A 13,315-nucleotide genomic window follows, 5' to 3' on the forward strand; every position below is an offset into this window, starting at 1 on the left:
TTTGTGTTAAGTTGGTTGAGGGATAAATATTGGCCAGGACACCGGGGATAACTCCCCTGCTCTTCTTCGAAATAGTGCCGTGGGACCTTTTACGTTCACCTGAGAGAGCAAATTGGACCTTGGTTTAACGTCTCATCTGAAAGACAGCACTTCCAGCAGTGCAGCGCTCCCTCAGTACTGCTCTGGAGCATCAGCCTAGATTTTTGTGCTCGTCTCTGGAGGGGTGTTAGAACCCACTCAGAGGTGAGGGTGGCAGCAAGTGATCCACCAGCTGTCACCGAGTCAAGGTCTTGTGTGTGCCTAATACCCATTTAGAACATAAGAACATAAGAAATAGGAACAGGAGTAGGCCATACGGCCCCTCGAGCCTGCTCTGCCATTCAATAAGATCATGGCCGATCCGATCACGGACTCAGGTCCACTTTCCTGCCCGCTCCCCATAATCCCTTATTCCCTTATCATTTAAGAAACTGTCTATTTCTGTCTTAAATTTATTCAACGTCCCAGCTTCCACAGCTCTCTGAGACAGCAAATTCCACAGATTTACAACCCTCTGAGAGAAGAAATTTCTCCTCATCTCAGTTTTAAATGGGCGGCCCCTTACTCTAAGATCATGCCCTCTAGTTCTAGTCTCCCCCATCAGTAGAAACATTCTCTCTGTATCCACCCTGTCAAGCCCCCTCATAATCTTATATGTTTCGATAAGATCATCTCTCATTCTTCTGAATTCCAATGAATAGAGGCCCAACCTACTCAACTTTCTTCATAAGTCAACCCCCTCATCCCCGGAATCAACCTAGTGAACCTTCTCTGAACTACCTCCAAAGCAAGTATATCCTTTCGTAAATATGGAAACCAAAACTGCACGCAGTATTCCAGGTGTGGCCTCACCAATACCCTGTATAGCTGTAGCAAGACTTCCCTGCTTTTATACTCCATCTCCTATGCAATAAAGGCCAAGATACCTTCGGCCTTCCTGATCACTTGCTGTACCTGCATACTATTCTTTTGAGTTTCATGCACAAGTACCCCGAGGTCCCACTGTACTGTGGCACTTTGCAATCTTTCTCCATTTAAATAATAACTTGCTCTTTAATTTTTTTCTGCCAAAGTGCATGACCTCACATTTTCCAACATTATTCTCTATCTGCCAAATTTTTGCCCACTCACTTAGCCTGTCTATGTCCTTTTGCAGATTTTTTGTGTCCTCATACATTTGAGATCTATTAACTCCTGTTTTTAAAGCCTGTGCTGGTTTCAAACCAAATCCAATTCATAGGGAGGCCTCAAACGAGAAAATGTACAAAAAGTCAAATACTAAACCCTAAGCACATGTGCAAATAAAGATAAGATAAAAAGTTGCTTGCTGAAGTGCACATACTGTGTTGTGATCATGGAGATATAATATATCAACAGCTGTAGACTGGATGGCTTGATGTTGGAGGATTGTCCATATTTGGTTCAGTAAATTATTTTAGCCAGGTTACTGCCTTCTCAGTGAGTATTAGACCAGTAATTTATTAGGCACAATCCAATGTCACCATGGATGTCTACAAGTGCCCCACCTCCTCCAAACAATCAGGACACCAATAAAAAGATAGTCTGCTCAAACTAAAATCCCCCGCAAAAATGGGTGGGAAAACTAATTGTGAGGAGAAGACAAAACATCTGCAGAGGGACATAGACAGACTAAGTGAGTGGGCAAAAATTTGGCAGATGGAGTATAATGTGGGAAAGTGTGAGGTTATCCACTTTGGCAGAAATAATAGAAAAGCAAATTATAATTTAAATGGAGAAAAATTGCAAAGTGCTGCAGTACAGAGGGACGTGGGGGTCCTTGTGCATGAAACACAAAAAGCTCGTATGCAGGTACAGCAAGTAATCAGGAAGGCAATTGGAATGTTGGCCTTTATTACATTTGGGATAAAGTATAAAAACATAGAAGTCCTGCTACAACTTTTCAGGGTATTGGTGAGGCCACACCTAGAGCACTGCGTACAGTTTTGGTCTCCGTATTTAAGGAAGGATATACTTGCAGTGGAGGCAGTTCAGAGAAGGTTCACTAAGTTGATACCAGAGATGAGGAATAGGTTAAGTAGGTTGGGCCTAAACACATTGGAGTTCAAAAGAATGAGAGATGATCTTATCAAAACATATAAGATAATGAGGGCGCTTGACAAGGTGGATGCAGAGAGGATATTTCGACTCACAGGGGAAACTAAAACTAGGGGACATAGTCTTAGAATAAGAAGCCGCCCATTTAAAACGGAGGTTTGTAAATCTGTGGAATTCTTTGCAGAGTTGTGGAGGCTGCGTCATTGAATATATTTAAGGCGGAGATAGACAGATTTTTGAAGGACGAGGGAATAAAGGATTATGGGGAGCGGGCAGGGAAGTGGAGCTGAGTCCATGATCGGATCAGCCATGATCTTATTAAGTGGCGGAGCAGGCTCGAGGGGTCAAATGGTCTACTCCTGCTCCTATTTCTTATTTCTTATGAATGTACGACAGCTCCGAAATTGCAAGACTGGGAAGGGTGGAAGATCAGCATGCCCTATTCCTTTTAATGACCAGAAATTGCAAATACTTCAAATCAGGCATGGTAAGCTCCATGTTGTGGGATTATCTGATCAGTTAACTGCCGTCGGGTCTGATTCCACACTGGGAATGGAGTCTCGGGGCGAATAACTAAAATCACAAGTGTCAGTTCAGGTTGGAGGAAATAGTCAATCCCGTGTGGTACTCACTGGTTACCTGGAGCGTTACTGGGACAACCGGTCATAGTGTGCTTGCACTCCAGAGTCATGTGGTCAACAACTATAACTTGCATTTACATAGCGCCTTTAACGTAGCAAAACGTCCCAGTGGCGCTTCACAGGAGCGTTAGTAAATAACATTTGGCACCGAGCCACAGAAGGAGATATGAGGGCAGTTGAAGAGGTAGGTTTTAAGGAGCGTTTTAAAGGAGGAGAGAGAGGCGGAGAGGTTGGGAGGGAATTCCAGACAATTCAAGCTCCAAACATGGGATAATGTGTAAAATTACATTTATAAGAAAAGTCTTTTCAGTTCCAGTTGGACAATAAATGTGCTGTGAGATTTACGGAGATCCAGCACAGACAGACATAGAATCAGGCCAAGTCACCTATGTCTAAAAGATAATCTAAAGTGCTGACAGGGATAAACGTAACAAAATATTCCCATTAATGATTGACCAACCTCTTCATGGGTTTGTTTTTTCAACTGAAATCTGTTCACATCGATCTAAAGCAGCGGAGGAAACGTACAGCCACCAGGTACTTACCATTATCTTTTCGGTTTTCTTTCCTCCCCTTCTGTAAATGTTCAGGGGCATGTTTCCCCATGTGTTTCCCTTGTAATGTTACTGTGTGGATACTGGTGGGCTGAGGCAGTGTCTATTCTCTGGCTGGGGTCACAACTAAACAACAGTAAAATTGCCCAATGGACTTGAAAGCAAATCTCTGAGTGTCTCGAACAAGGGAGGTTGAAGGCAGCCCCCATCTCTTGAAAAGGGAGTTCCGCATTGGTGGCCTGGGCTCCAAGGAAGATTCGGGGCCAGGTCCAAGCTCTCAGGACGGCCTCTTTGCCACTGTGTGTGTATGTCATCAAAACCCAGGTCGCCGTTTGGAGCGTGGGCAGGAACATTGGTGAAGCCTTGGAACAGCGGAACAGCGGGAAGGTCGGGGCGGATGAGCGGCGAGAGATTGTGGCGAACGTACGGCGAGTGATTGAGGCGGAGGAGCGGTGCGGGATCATGGCGGAGGTACGGCGAGTGATTGAGGCGGAGGAGCGGTGCGGGATCATGGCGGAGGTACGGCGAGTGATTGAGGCGGAGGGGCGATGAGAGATCGTGGCTGAGATTCGGCGAGTGTTCGTGGCGGAGGTTCGGCGAATGTTTGATGCGGCGGTGTGGTGAGAGATCGTGGCGGAGGTGCAGCGAATGTTTATGTGGCGGAGGAATGGCGAGAGATCGTGGCAGAGATATGGCGAGAGATTGTGGCGGAGGAGCGGAGAGAGGTCATGGCTGAGATTCGGCGAGTAATCGTGACAGAGGTTCGGCGAATGTTTGATGCGGAGGTGCGGTGAGAGATCATGGCAGAGGTGCGGTGAATGAGGGTATGGGGCCCAGAAGAGCCGAGGGCCCAGGGGCAGCACAGGCCAGCCCACACTGCGATATGTGTGCGCACTAGGTCTTTGCAGCAGAGCAGGTTTCCAGTTGTCCTGGTTATTCCTTGCTACTGAATAAAAGCCTAGCTCTGTCAAGCCCGTGTGGTGGCTGATGTGCAATGGTCACCACATGTTAAAAAAATCCACGCACAGGCATCTTCCACTCCTTCAATTGGAGTTCAGGACTAGAATATCGGGCCCTTCATTGAAACATCTGTGAACTCATGTGAAAGCAAGTCATCCTCGTTCGAGGGACTGCCGATGATGATGACGATGTATTTGTTTGTGAGTGTTTGTGAGTGTTCTCAACTCCATCCCGCAGCATGCGACCCGCCACCACCTCAGTGAAACCCCACCGTTGCACAAGGTAGGAAAAGCCATAAAACAGCTCAAGAATAAGAAGGCTACGGGAGTGGATGGATTCCCTGCTGAGGTGCGAAATGGCGGAGAGGCGCTGTTGGCGCGGATACATGACCTCATCTCTCTCATCTGAGAAAGGAGAACGTGCCAGGAGATCTCAGAGATGCAGTGATCGTGACCATCTTTAAAAAAGGGGGACAAGTCCGACTGCGGCAACTACAGGGGAATCAGCCACTGGGAAAGTTGTCGCTAGAGTTCTCCTCAACCGCCTTCTCCCTGTGGCCGAATAGCTCCTCCTGGAGTCACAGTGTGGATTTCGTCCCCTGCGGGGCACAATGGACATGATTTTTGCAGCGCAACAGCTGCAGGAAAAATGCAGGGAGCAGCACCAGCCCTTATTCACGGCCTTTTTCGACCTTACAAAGGCGAGGGTCTATGGAGCATCCTCCTCTGTTTCGGATGCCCCCAAAAGTTTGTCAACATCCTTCGCCTGCTCCACGATGACATGCAGGCTGTGATCCTTACCAACGGATCCATTACAGACCCAATCGACGTCCGGACCAGGGTCAAACAGGGCTTCGTCATCGCCCCAACCCTCTTCTCAATCTTCCTCGCTGCCAACAAGCTCCCCGCTGGAGTGGAATTAAACTACATAACCAGTGAGAAGCTGTTTAACCAAGCTGCCTCCAGGCCAGGTCCAAGATCACCCTAACCTCTGTCGTTGAGCTACAGTACGCGGACGACGCCTGTTTCTGCGCACATTCTGAGACTGAACTCCAGGATATAGTCAATGTAGTTACTGAAGGATATGAAAGCACGGGCCTTACGCTAAACATCTGTAAAACAAAGGTCATTCACCAGCCTGACCTCACCGCACAGCACTGCCCCCCAGTCATCAAGATCCATGGCGCAGCACTCGACAACGTGGACCATTTCCCATACCTCGGGAGCCTCTTATCAACAAGAACAAACATTGATGTGGAGATTCAACACTGCCTCCAGTGCACCAGTGCAGCCTTCGGCCGCCTGAGGAAAAGAGTGTTTGAAGGCCAGGCCCTCAAATCTACCATCAAGCTCATGGTCTACAGCGCTGTCGTAATAGCCGCCTCCTCTATGGCTCAGAGGCATGGACGATATACAGAAGACACCTCAAGTCGCTGGAGATATATTACCAACGATGTTTCCGCAAGATCCTACAAATCCCCTGGGAGGACAGGCGCACCAACATCCGTATCCTCGTCCAGGCTAACATCCCCAGCATTGAAGCACTGACCACACTCGATCAGCTTCGCTGGGCAGGCCACATAGTTCGCATGCCAGACACGAGACTCTCAAACGAGCCAAAGGGGCAGCGAAAATGTTACAAGGACACCCTCAAAGCCTCCCTGATAAAGTATGACATCACCACTGACACCTGGGAATCCCTGGCCAAAGACCACCCTAAGTGGAGGAAGTGCATCCGGGAGGGCATTGAGCATTTCAGTCTCAACGCCGAGAGCATGCAGAGGTCAAGCGCAGGCAGCGGAAGGAGCGTGCGGCAATACAGTCCCACCTACCCCCTTCCCTCGGTGACTCTCTGCCCCACCTGTGACAGTCTGTGGCTCTCGTATTGAACTGTTCAGCCACCAAAGAACTCGCTTCAGGAGTGGAAGCAAGTCTTACTCGATTCCGAGGGACTGCCTATGATGATGAGTAGAGGCAGTTTAATCTGTTTTCAGATCACTCATTCTATAGCAGCTGTTTTCCCTATGAAATGAACTGTGAATACTTCCCTTTCTTTCAGAGAGAAGGGAACCGGGTTGATTGACAAATACCGGGAATGACTTCCCTGAGTAGGGCAATAAAGGCCAGCATTCTGGAGTCATTCAAGATGCTGTTGGGCACTCTGATCATAAGATACATACAGATAAGGAAAAAAGAAAGACTTGTATTTATATAGCACCTTTCATGACCACCGGACATCTCAAAGCACTTTACAGCCAATTAATTACTTTTGGAGTGTAGTCACTGTTGTCATGTGGGAAACAAGGCAGCCAATTTGCACACAGCAAGCTCCCACGAACAGCAATGTGATAATGACCAGATAATCTGTTTTTAGTGATGCTGATTGAGGGATAAATATTGGCCAGGACTCCAGGGATAACTCCAATGTTCTTCTTCGAAATAGTGCCAGAGGATCTTTTACATCCACCTGAGAGGACAGACAGGGCCTTGGTTTAATGGCTCATCCGAAAGACAGCACCTCTGACAGTGCAGCACTCTCTCAGCACTGCACTCGAGTTTCAGCCTAGATTTATATGCTTAAGTACCTGGAGTGGGACTTGAACCCACAATCTTCTCAGAGACGAGGGTGCTACCCACTGAGCCACAGCTGACACACGAGGAGTGCTATTTGGCCTATCATAATCCAAAAAGACGCTACAGCCTCCAACCCCACTGTAGCATCTGATTGTTTCTCAAAAGATCCCAAAGTTTTTGTCTCATAGATCACTCTTTGAGTGAAGAAGGACCTTCTGATATCAGTCCTAAATTGGTCTTTTCCTAGCTTGAACCGCTACCTCCTTATGCTTTTCCCACAGTTGAATTCAAAATAGTATTCCGGATTAACCTTTTCCATTCAGATTGATCACCTGGACTAGTTTCGATTGCCTAGATGGGTCGGACAGGAATTTCCCAGTTTTTCGCCCCCAAATTGGCCTGGGTTTTTTATCTGGTTTTTCACCTCTCCCAGGAGATCACATGGTTTCAGGTGGGGTAGAGGGTATATGTTGTGATACACAAGGTATCGCAATGGGCCAGAGTGTCTTTACCTGTCTGTCATTGTGTGTATGATCGTATTCCCTTATCCTATATACCTCTATAAGATGTCTTCATCTCATTTCCAGACTGAAAATTGTAGGTTTCTTCTGTCTTATCCTCATGACTCAGACCTTTGAAACTAGGGGTCAGCCTTGTGGTTATTCTCTCTACCATTTCCCTTATTTCTTGGTGACCACATCTGGACACAGTACTCACTCAGTCTGACCAGAGCACTGTATTGTTTTATCTTGATGGTACTCAAAATTATATATTAATGATGGGAATACATCATCCGACATATTGCCCATTACTGACATCCAGTGTTATTAAGGCCGTGGATGGGGTGGGGCAGGGGTTCAAATGTAAAGGGTCTATTACAAGGTGGGAGATTTTATTTTAAAGATTTTTTTCTCTGCCAACTTTGCTAGCCATGCTATGTTGAATCAGTGGTAAAGGTAAATGGTTGCTACTGGTGCTGATTGCCATCAGGGATGTCATTTTGTTCTGTTTGTTAAAGCTGCCCTTTTCACATTATTACAACATAAGAACATAAGAAATAGGAGCAAGAATAGGCCATTCGGTCCCTCGAGCCCGCTCTGCCATTCAATAAGATCATGGCTGATCTTCTACCTCAACTCCACTTTCCTGCACTATCCCCATATCCAAAAATCTATTGATCTCTTTCTTGAATATATTTAAAGACTGAGACTCCACAACCCTCTGGGGCAGGGAATTCCAAAGATTCACCATCCTCTGAGTGAAGAAATTTCTCCTCGTCTCAGTTCTAAATGACCGACCCCTTATTCTGAGACTGTGATCCTTGGTTCCAGATTCCCCAGCCAGAGGAAACATCCTCCCTGCATCAACCCTGCCAAGCCTTGTAAGAATGTTGTATGCTTCAAAGAGATCACCTCTCATTCTTCTAAAAGCTAGAGAATATAGGCCTAGTCAACGCAATCTCTCCTCATAGGGCAATCCCCCCATCCCAGGAATCAGTCTGGTGAACGTTCGTTGCACTCCTTCGATGGCAAGTATATCCCTCCTTAGGTAAGGAGACCAAAACAGTGCACAATACTCCAGGTGTAGTCTCACCAGGGCCCTATATAATTGCAGTAAGATGTCTTTACTCTTATACTCAAATCCTCTTGTAATAAAGGCGAACATCTTAATTGCTTGCTGCACCCGCACGTTAACTTTCAGTGATTTGTGATATGAACCTTCACCTTCCCTTCCACCCCTCCATCATCATCGCAGAAAGTCTGCAGCTTGAATTGCGGTGTCAAGAAAAATACTTTGTGGTATTTGTGAATGTACAAAATCTTTCAAACGTGCAGTTGTTCTGGTATAAACGCTGGCCTCCAAATCCAACTCACAGTTCCAGGATTTCGGATCAGCTTCTGCGATATCAATGGGGATTGGATTCCAGGGCTGAACACATTGCAAGTGTAAGCCTTTCGGGCAACCCAGAGAGCTCAGCTGCCTGCCTCGGGGGTTTGTTTAATTAACGGTAAGGCTATGACCTGAAAACTTTGAATTTGGTTTGGGATTTGCGGTGATTGACTCCAGTGCCAGTACTGATTCACAAATTGCCATGATGGGATTTGAACATACATCTCCGGATTACTGTCCAATAACAAAACTACTATTCTACCTTTCCCTCCAGAGCAGACCGGAACCTCAATTTAACATCTCATCTAAATGACGGCACCTCCGACAGTGCGGCACTCTCTCAGCACTGCACTGGAGTGTCAGTCTAGATTTATGTGCTAAAGTCCCTGGAGTGGGACTTGAACCCACGACCTCTAACTCAGAGGCAAGAGTGCTACCCACTGAGCCACAGCTGGCACCTTAAACCTTTATATTTATTAATCACTATATTTATTTATTTCCTAAAATCAAGTTCTCTCTTTTAAATGCTAAAGTTGATTTCACGTTTTGACGTGCAAAGTGGCCATTTTATAATATTAATAATATTTCAAATGTAAAACCTTCACCGCGGAGAGTGGTGGACCCAACAACAGTTGGTTCAAAGCACTTCGCCTGCTTTCGTAACATCTTGAGGTTGTGCTTTCCTCCATGTCTCCCATCTGAATAACACGAGTTCCTATAGTGTTTCTATAGTCCTTACTACTCGGGGGATCAAGGGGTATGGCGAGAAAGCAGGAATGGGGTACTGAGGTTGCATGTTCAGCCATGAACTCATTGAATGGCGGTGCAGGCTCGAAGGGCCGAATGGCCTACTCCTGCACCTATTTTCTATGTTTCTATGTTTCGATGTTTCTGACTGCAGGTGCCAATTGTTGGGTAACACTGCTGGAGAGACCATTGTCCCTTTGCCAGGAGTTAAGGTTCTAAAAGCAGAGGTTTAGTTGTTCATGTTTTATAATGAATGATGCCCACAACATCATGGAGACTCACACCTTCCAGTCACTGAGCCCAAGCTGCAAGACAGCACCTGCTCGATTTCCCTCACTTCCTTACAATGGTCGTGCTTTTTAAGCTCAGCTAAAAGGCTTTCTCCATGACCGCCACTCTTGGTTTTGCATTCAGTATTATTAGCACAACATAACAAAGAATTAAGGGGAGAAATTCGGGAGCGCCCCGTTTGGAGCACCAACTTTTAACAGTTGAAAAAATTAGCGGCAGGCGCTAATGATTTTCAACTGAAAAAAAATGAGGTGTTTGCGCTCCAGGAAGGAAGTGGAGCGCTAAATCAAGCCATCCACTTCCATCCTGGAGCGCTACAGGCCGCAGGCGGGGCGGTCATGGTGCAGCGCTGCACAATGGGCCGTGCAGTGCTGTCGTGTTCCGAGGCTGCTTCCCTCCCTTAAAGGGAAGGCCCATTGCTGCCAGCTCTGTATTGGGCACAGTGAGCTGGTCCCCGACGGCAGCCACGATCCGGCCCGATCAGCAGAGTGCCAGGCTGATCAGTCCCATGCACTGCAGCAGAGTGCCAGGCTGATCAGTCCCATGCACTGCAGCAGAGTGCCAGGCTGATCAGCCCCATGCACCGCAGCAGAGTGCCAGGCTGATCAGCCCCATGCACTGCAGCAGAGTGCCAGGCTGATCAGCCCCATGCACTGCAGCAGAGTGCCAGGCTGATCAGCCCCATGCACTGCAGCAGAGTGCCAGGCTGATCAGTCCCATGCACTGCAGCAGAGTGCCAGGCTGATCAGCCCCATGCACTGCAGCAGAGTGCCAGGTTGATCAGCCCCATGCACTGCAGCAGAGTGCCAGGCTGATCAGCCCCATGCACCGCAGCAGAGTGCCAGGCTGATCAGCCCCATGCACTGCAGCAGAGTGCCAGGTTGATCAGCCCCATGCACTGCAGCAGAGTGCCAGGCTGATCAGCCCCATGCACTGCAGCAGAGTGCCAGGCTGATCAGCCCCATGCACTGCAGCAGAGTGCCAGGTTGATCAGCCCCATGCACTGCAGCAGAGTGCCAGGCTGATCAGCCCCATGCACTGCAGCAGAGTGCCAGGTTGATCAGCCCCATGCACTGCAGCAGAGTGCCAGGCTGATCAGCCCCATGCACCGCAGCAGAGTGCCAGGCTGATCAGCCCCATGCACTGCAGCAGAGTGCCAGGTTGATCAGCCCCATGCACTGCAGCAGAGTGCCAGGCTGATCAGCCCCATGCACTGCAGCAGAGTGCCATGTTGATCAGCCCCATGCACTGAAGCAGAGTGCCAGGTTGATCAGCCCCATGCACTGCAGCAGAGTGCCAGGCTGATCAGCCCCATGCACTGCAGCAGAGTGCCGGGCCGATCAGCCCCATGCACTGTAGCTGGCCCGATCAGCCCCATGCACTGCAGCAGAGTGCCAGGCTGATCAGCCCCATGCACTGCAGCAGAGTGCCAGGCTGATCAGCCCCATGCACTGCAGCAGAGTGCCGGGCCGATCAGCCCCATGCACTGTAGCCGGCCCGATCAGCCTCATGCACTGCAGCAGAGTGCCAGGCTGATCAGCCCCATGCAATGCAGCAGAGTGCCAGGCTGATCAGCCCCATGCACTGCAGCAGAGTGCCGGACCGATCAGCCCCATGCACTGTAGCCGGTCCGATCAGCCCCATGCACTGCAGCAGAGTGCCAGGCTGATCAGCCCCATGCACTGCAGCCGGGCCGATCAGCCCCATGCACTGCAGCAGAGTGCCAGGCTGATCAGCCCCATGCACTGCAGCAGAGTGCCAGGTTGATCAGCCCCAGGCACTGCAGCAGAGTACCGGGCGGATGGATCGCGGCCAAAATAAAATCCCCCATAAAGTGAAAAACAGAAGTTCAACATTTTTTCCACGTATCTTGGCCACCTCCCCTTTAAACTTCACCCCAAAGCACCCGGTCTCCTGATCCATGCCTCCTGCAGCTGCCGGTGTTTTCGCCTGGCGCTGTTGCAGGGGCTGGAACCCAAGTTCGGGTCCTGGGTGTTACCGGGGCGATGCGCAAGGCAATGATGTCACAATTTCCGGGCGCAGGAGATCGAGGCGCAACGCCCTCCCGCCGCGTGCTAATTTCCCGCCGAAGTTAGCGGGAGTTGTTCATCTCACGGCGCCCGGTCGGTTGGTCATTAGTGTCCTGTTAGCGCCCCCCGGAGGCGGTAATGGGAGGCACTAAGGAGGCCAATTTCTAAGCCAAACTTTCTCGTGGTGTCAGAAGCTTAAAAGGCTACACAGTATGGTCTCGGGACGTATCATAAACGACATATATATTTACATGTACAGAAAAGAATAAGTCTGTAGATGCATCCATGAAAATAATAGAACTAACCTATGTTATGACTGATATCAATGGTCAGGACTCAGAAATCATAAACTCTTTGAAATTTAAGGCACAGAAGGAAGTCATTTGGCCCATTGTGTCCGCGCCGGTCAAAAAAGAACCATCCAGCTGAATCCCACTTTCCAGCTCTTGGTCCATAGCCCTGCAGGTTACGGCACTTCAAGTGTACATCCAAATACTTTTTAAATGTGGTGAGGGTGTCTGCCTCTACCATCCTTTCAGGTAGTGTGTTCCAGACCCCCACCACCCTCTGGGTGAAAACATTTCCCCTCAAATCCCCTCTAAACATCCTACCAATTATTTTAAATCTATTCCCCCTGGTTATTGACCTCTCTGCTAAAGGAGCTTCCTATCCACTCTATCTAGGCCCCTCATAATTGTATACACTTCAATTAAATCTCTCCTCAGCCTTCTCTGTTCCAAAGAATATAACCCCAGCCTATCCAATCTTTCCTCACAGCTAAAAGTCTCCAGCCCTGACAACATCCTCGTAAATCTCCTCTCTAGCCTCTCTAGTGCAATCACATCTTTCCTGTAATGCGGTGACCAGAACTGCATCCAGTACTCTAGCTGTGGCCTAACTAGTGTTTTATACAGTTCAAGCATAACCTTTCTGCTCTTATATTCTATGCCATGATGAATAAAAGAAAGTATACCTGTCTTGCTACCTTCAGAGATCTGTGGACATGCACTCCAATGTCCCTCTGTTCCTCTAAATTTCTTAGCTACCATTTATTGTGTATTCATTTGCTTTGCTGACCCTCCCCAAATGCATTACCTCACACTTCTCCGGATTGAATTCCATTTGCTACTGTTCTGCCCACCTGACCAGTCACTTGATATCTTCCTGCAGTCCATAGCTTTCTTCCTCACTATCAATCACATGGCCAATTTTTGCATCATCTACATACTTCTTTATCAAGCCCCCTACATTGATGTCTAATTAATTGATATATAGCACTAAAGCAAGGGACCTAGTACTGAGCCTTGTGGAACCCCACTCAAGCAGAACGATCGCGGGCAGGAACCCGCTAAGAAAACGGTATCAACAAATGCACGTTCTTTTTTACCTACCTTGGCCACCTCGCCTTTAACCATCGCCCCGGTAGTGGCCGGCCGCTCCACGACTCCTGCAGCTGTCGGTGTTTTCACCGGCGCTGCTGCAGGGGGCGGAAGTGAATTTTGGGGCCGGGATGC

This window comes from Pristiophorus japonicus, chromosome 10, assembly GCF_044704955.1.
Source record: "Pristiophorus japonicus isolate sPriJap1 chromosome 10, sPriJap1.hap1, whole genome shotgun sequence".
NCBI lineage: Eukaryota > Metazoa > Chordata > Chondrichthyes > Pristiophoridae > Pristiophorus > Pristiophorus japonicus.